This window comes from Pelobates fuscus, chromosome 4, assembly GCF_036172605.1.
Source record: "Pelobates fuscus isolate aPelFus1 chromosome 4, aPelFus1.pri, whole genome shotgun sequence".
Taxonomy (NCBI): domain Eukaryota; kingdom Metazoa; phylum Chordata; class Amphibia; order Anura; family Pelobatidae; genus Pelobates; species Pelobates fuscus.
In genome coordinates, this window is record NC_086320.1 from 179925956 (window position 1) to 179932921 (window position 6966).

Consider the following 6966-nt stretch of genomic DNA (forward strand, 5'->3'; position numbering starts at 1 on the left):
TGGAAGAGATAACAAGAACCCACCACATGATACTTTTTAGGGGTGGGCACACAATTGAGAGAACCACCGGACACATTCAGAATCAATACCAGAGGCACAAACAGAACAGCCCAATACGAAGAGGGCAGAGCAATTGGAAGAAATTCAAATCCCATTGGGGAACCTCCCAAACCAAGGAAATGACCACCATTTTTAATTTATCAAATAAAGTGCTAACCACTGATCACTACTCTTTGTTGAACAAAGGGCTTTCGTTTGTACCTGTGTCCAAAGTCGACCCGTTTCAACAAGAGATTGAGATGTATAAAACCCAAAGGACACTTTATCTAAATGAAATTATGAAAGAACCTACACCTAAATTGACATCACCATTTTATAAGAAACAAAAGAAGGATATACGTACCAACAACGCCTCCATCAGGACCTTTATTCAGACTGTGAAGGCAGACACAGAACAGATGGTGACAAAATCCCCCCACATACCATTCAAATTTAACCCCGGGTGAGATAAAAGCCTTACATGACCTAAGTCACAACATCAGCATCGTCATACACTCTGCCGATAAGGGCGGTGCTACTGTGATTCAATCCTACCAAGATTATCGGAATGAAATACTACGACAACTCAATGACCATACTACATATATGTGACTCACGTTTGACTGTGAAAACATTTCAAACCAGAATCAAGAACCAGATTGACTTGGGCATTCTTAGTGGTTTCTTGGATGAGAAAACAGCTCAATGTTTATTTGTTGAATACCCTAGACACCCTGTACTGTATACTCTGCCCAAGATCCACAAGGACCCCATCACTCCACCAGGAAGACCCATTGTGTCGGCCAATGACAGTTTACTAGAACCAGTGGCTAAATATGTTGATTTTTTTAAATCAAAAACAGTGTAGTGACACTCCCCACATGTCTACGGGACACACGGGACTTCATTCATAAAATAAAGCTAACACCTACGATTGACGAATCGTCAATACTTGTCACTTTAGACGTACAGAGCCTGTACACCATCATACCCCACCAAGAGGGGCTACAGGCTCTCAGAATGGTTTTGAGTGAATCCACAGTATACACAGGACCTCCCATTGAATTCTTACTGGAATTCCTACATATTGCCTTGACCTGTAATTATTTTAAATTTGAAAAACAATTTTTTCTACAACTCTCGGGGACAGCGATAGGAGCGGCGATGGTGCCCTCTTACGCCAACGCTTTCATGTATACATTTGAAAATAAATATATCTTACAGAAATTTGGAGACTCCATTCAACACCACCATCACTTTGTTGATGACATATTTTTAGTATGGACATGCACCATGGAGTCATTGAAAAACATGCTCACTGAGATCAACCTTGCTCCTACCTCTGTGAAATTGAGTATGCAATACGACACACAGTCCATCCAATTTTTGGATGTCACTATCTACAAATATCGTGGAAAATTGGAGTTCATGTTATACCGCAAAGAGACGGACCGCAACACACTATTGATGGCATCCAGCTTCCATCCCAGACAATTCAAGGCTTCACTACCTATATCTCAATTCCTCAGAGTTCTCAGATACAATAGTACTTCTGAAAATCGTGACATCCTGTTTCAACAAATGTGGAATAGATTCAGGGCAAGGGGATACCATGTTCAGACTCTCCAGAAAGCCCAAACTCGTGCCATTGAAATATGGGAATCTGAGACCAATGAAGTAACCAAAACTAATGCAACACCAACATCCAGGATGTTCCTCCCGCTCACATTCCATACGGGCATCTCTACGGTGAAACATTCTGTTAACAAGAATTGGGGACTACTACAATCGGATAAACAACTTCCAAAAATATTTTGAGAACGACCGATTTTCAGCTATAAGAGGAACAGAAGTCTTAAAGACATTTTGGTCAGAAATGACCCACTTCATTGTTACCAGCCTATATCGAATATCACCAAAAAAGGATGCTACAAATGTAGTGGTCGTGTGACGTGCAGCCACATGGTCAGTGGCAAGTCATTCGCACATCCTCGCAGTGGCAAAAGAATCAACATCCGACATCATATAACATGTACCACAGACCACGTAATATACCTTATTACCTGTCCGTGCGGACTATCGTATGTAGGCAAAACTAACCTCACCCTGAGGGACAGGATACGTGGACATCGGTCAACCATCACCACTGCCTATCGGGATAATTACAGCGACAAACCAGTAGCCAAACATTTTTTTGCTTTAACCCATAGACTACTATCATTACGCTTCACAGCGATGGATCATATTCCACCTCCTCCGAAGGGGTGGTGACAGATCAAGAATATTACTTCAACGGTAAGCAAAATGGACATACCAACTGGACACAGTAACACCCAGAGGACTAAATGAGAATATTGTTTATTCAGTTTTTCTCTGATACCATACACCTTTCTTATCCCGGTAGTCTAGGATTATCTCTCTGAGCCTCTTCTCCTGTACATTTTTGTATCATAGTGTATATGTATACTGTATATAGCGTGTCTTGCCTACTCTTTCTCTTATTTGGGGGATACTTCTTTACACTCCATCTACTTGTAGGGACTTAGTTATAGTGATCAATTAGGTCCTACGACACTGGCATATACAACTTTGGCAGTGTAGATTTTTCATTTTATTTTTTGTATACATTTTTCTGTATAGTCTGTATATATATATATATATATATATTTTTGTATACATTTTTTGTACATTTTTCTTTAATCCAGTCAGTGATTGATATCGCAATAGATTTGCAGTATTACCTCATATGGCTATATTTCAATCACTATCAGGGATTGTCCAAAATATATTTAGCCTAACTGGCATTTCCACTCCCCTTTCCTTGCTACTATAGACTCTGCAGTCTTTATTTGAAGTATCTATTTCCTTGTATTTACATGATACACAGAGTATATGGATTAGTCCTTTTTTCCTCTGTTTTGGCTTGAATGTGGTTTCAGTCCACTACCTATAGATTATCATTGAATACCTAGTTTCCATACTCTCCTGCCTAGAGCCTATGGCCATTCCAGTCTGAAAATGCCTGATCTCGTCAGATCTCAGAAGCTATCCAGACTCGGGCCTGGTTAGTACTTGTATGGGAGACCAACTAGTAACCTCAGGTGCCATAAGCCTTTGTCCTAATCTTCATTTATTTTTTAAGAATCTCTAATTAAAGTCTTCACATAGTTTACTCATTTGAATACTCTGTATATTTTGTGCCCATGTTATGTGTGATGTGTTATGTATTATGCATTTGTTCTTTGTATTGTTGCTACTGGGTGCATGTTACACTACTTCAGATCCACATACATATGGTCACTTTAATTGGTGTATGTCAGATACTGGACCAATATCAATATAGTCTCTTTTTTCATAGAAATGGACCTTTGAGTCCTCACTATTAGTGGTGATCACTTTATTGTGTGTATACCATGCTATTTGGTAGGTATTATATTCCTTTACATTCCACAGGGCTTTATGCCCTTTCACTTTATTGCACAGATAATTCTCTGCCTAATCCGATCTGTTCCACGTTCACTACATACTTGCTCGGGTTTAGTTTACCCGTTTCCTAGCAACCACATCATAGTAATGGCCACGCACATACGTCACGGGTCAAGCATCACATGACGCTCCACTTGCACTTCCGGGTTCGGACTAATGGAAACCGGTGTACACTGTTTGTTTGGTGAGTAACTCCTCCTATGTTGCCTATATATTCGTGTTTTATATGTTTGTATACTGATCTTGAGGAAGACCTGAAGAGGTCGAAACGTCGATCAGATGTATGTTACCTGTTATTAAATAATATCGAGTTTTTTCTACAAAGACCTGAGAGTGCATCTCTTTCCTTCTTGCTTTACATACCCAGCGTGGGATTGCACCAAGGCAGTTTTTTACTTATTCATTGAAAGGGTGAGTGCCACTACACTTGTATATGTGTATATATATATATATATATATATATATATATATATATAGATACATATATATAGATACAAGAAATGTGAAAAATATATAAAGGGGTGAAAAAAATGTTTTTATAAGAAATTATATAAATCAAATTCTGCATTCAGAACGTATGGGTGCAAAGTATTACATTCCATTTTTATTAGATCTTCATCCCTCCAATTATTTTTTTTAAGCAGCTATTCATATAAAGGTTAGTTGGCCAGGATCATTATTATGCTGTGTATTAAAATGTGAAGACACTAAATGGTTCTTATAGCCTTTTTGTATATTACAGCAGTATTCACCTATTCTAATTTTAAGTGGTCTAGTTGTTCTACCAATGTGCTGGAGGCCACACGGGCATTATAATAGGTATACATACATATAAAAAGGTGGAGCTCCTAAGAATATGATACAGTCGGTATTCTGTAAAACAAAATTATACAGACAATAGTGCAACACTGTAAAATGGGCATAAAAAGTGTATAAGCTGAAATATTATAACTCACAAGCCTGGAGTCATACCCTCATATGACTCAGGTGGTATACGCCTCTGGACCATTCAAGGATGTCCCAATCCTTTTTCTCTCTTTGGGGACTCGGTGGTTCCTTTAAGGGTGCTTGATACTTTGTGCTTTCCCTTTAAATTTGTTGCTAAAAATTCAAATATAAAATCAAACATATATATATGTAAAATATATACATATTTTTAGGCGCACAGAATCCGACCAGTGGAGGATATTTAAACAAGAAAGAGAGGAAAAGATCCACATAACAGCCAACTGAGGAAGCCTTTTGTAAGGCGAAACGCGTTTTGGACACTGTTGTAGACTATTGAGTCTAACCAGACTAATATCTGGAATTTATTTTTTAATCTTTTATTTTGCATATATATATGTTTGATTTTATATTTGAATTTTTATCTACAATAAAGCACCTTTTTTCTGGAATTCCTTTGGGATTTTGCATCTCTATTAGCAACAAATTTAAAGGGAAAGCACAAAGTATCAAGCACCCTTAAAGGAACCACCGAGTCCCCAAAGAGAGAAAAAGGATTGGGACATCCTTGAATGGTCCAGAGGCGTATACCACCTGAGTCATATGAGGGTATGATTCCAGGCTTGTGAGTTATAATATTTCAGCTTATACACTTTTTATGCCCATTTTACAGTGTTGCACTATTGTCTGTATAATTTTGTTTTACAGAATACCGACTGTATCATATTCTTAGGAGCTCCACCTTTTTATATGTATGTATATTATATGTTTTGAAGTGGTGTAGGGGTTACCACTTATTAGGTGTTTGAGCACAATCTTCCCATTAGTGCACAGAATTGGTTTTATTACTTATATTGTTTTAACCCCTTGCACGAAGTGGGAGTGATAACTATTGCAATATGGCTTTAACTGAAAGTAGAGAATACTCCACTAATAACATAGATCAAATGTTTGCCCTAACAAATGACCCACCAACCGAAACACCATTTGTAGACTCAGAGAAATGTAAATACAATCTAGAAAAAATCCTCATAAGAGAGATGAAAATCAAATGGGAGGTAGCCACCCTAAAAAAATATGTGAGGGAAAGAATCACACCAAGAGGTCTCAGATTCCAAAAAAATCCTTCCTTTGATAGAGAAGATGATGGTTTTATGACGGGTTGGAACAAAATGTTGGAGGGCTTCTTGTTTAGCACAATGGGCTATATTGTTTCCAGACGAGAAGAGACCCTAACACAAATAGATAAAGACATTAAAATCTGGAAAGATAAAATAAGTGAGTCCACTAATCCTGAGTTATATAGTCAAATAATGAGGGATCTAAAATCCAGAGTAGAAAAAATAGAAAAAGACGTGATTGAAGTAAAAAAAAGTAAATATTTGAGGGACAAAAATGACTATAAAACGGGTAACATCAATATCATAAACAAACAGAAATTGAGGTATAATAACCCCTTAACGACGAGTGACGGACGAGGTCCGTCACTCAGGGGAATGCGTTAATGACGAGTGACGGACCTCGTCCGTCACCCGTTAAAAAACCCCAGATCGCCGCAATCGCGGCGATCGCGGGGTTAATGGTGCTCCGGTCTGCCTCTGCATTAGAGGCAGACCGGGAGCACCGGATCGGGCTGTCAGAGTACATGTGCCCGCTCTGACAGCATGCCAGAGCGGGCACATGTGCTGTGTATACTCACCTCCGCCTCCCTGCACTTCCTGGTTCTGTGTGAAGTGCAGGGAGCCGGATCTTCAGTGATCCTGCCCCCTGGTGGAAAGAAAATATAGTCAAATTAAAATCCCCCCCCCTTTACCCCCCCTTTACCCATTTTAATAAAAAATTAACCCCTTCCCTGCCAATTGATCACTGACTACAGTGATCAATTGGCAGGGATTACATTTTACTAAGATCTGATTTTTTTTTTTAACCCCTGAGGGTTAATTCTTTTTTTTTTAACCCTCAGGGGTTCAATTTATTTTATTAATTAATTTAAATATTTTAAAATTATAAATTTAGCTAGCTGGGGAGGGTGGAAGTTAGTGGGGAATTGGGGGATTTAGTATTACGCTAACTAGGGGTTAACGTTAAAAAAAGTTTAAAAATACGCTTTAACCCCTTAAGGACCAAACTTCTGGAATAAAAGGGAATCATGACGTGTCACACACGTCATGTGTCCTTAAGGGGTTAAAAAGTTAAAAAATTAAGTTAAAAAAAAGTTTTAATAACATTTAAGTAAAAAATGTAAAAAAATAAACCCTTTACCCAGTCCAAATAAAAATTAACCCCTTCCCTGCCAGTCGATCACTGCCTACAGTGATCAAAATACAGATCACAGTATTATACTGTTCTAATTTTTTTTTTAACCCCTGACGATTAACTTTTATTTATTTTTTAACCCTCAGGGGTTAAATTTATTTAATTAACTAATTTAAATATTGTATAATTAAATATTTTGCTAGCTGGGGTGGGTGGGAGTTATGGGAAAATGGGGAATTT

General features: G+C 38.1%; 1 pseudogene; it reads left to right on the plus strand.

Moving 5' to 3' along the window:
* Window positions 1-3033: 3033 nt before the first annotated feature.
* Window positions 3034-3152, plus strand: LOC134609557 (5S ribosomal RNA; annotated as a pseudogene).
* Window positions 3153-6966: the final 3814 nt, after the last annotated feature.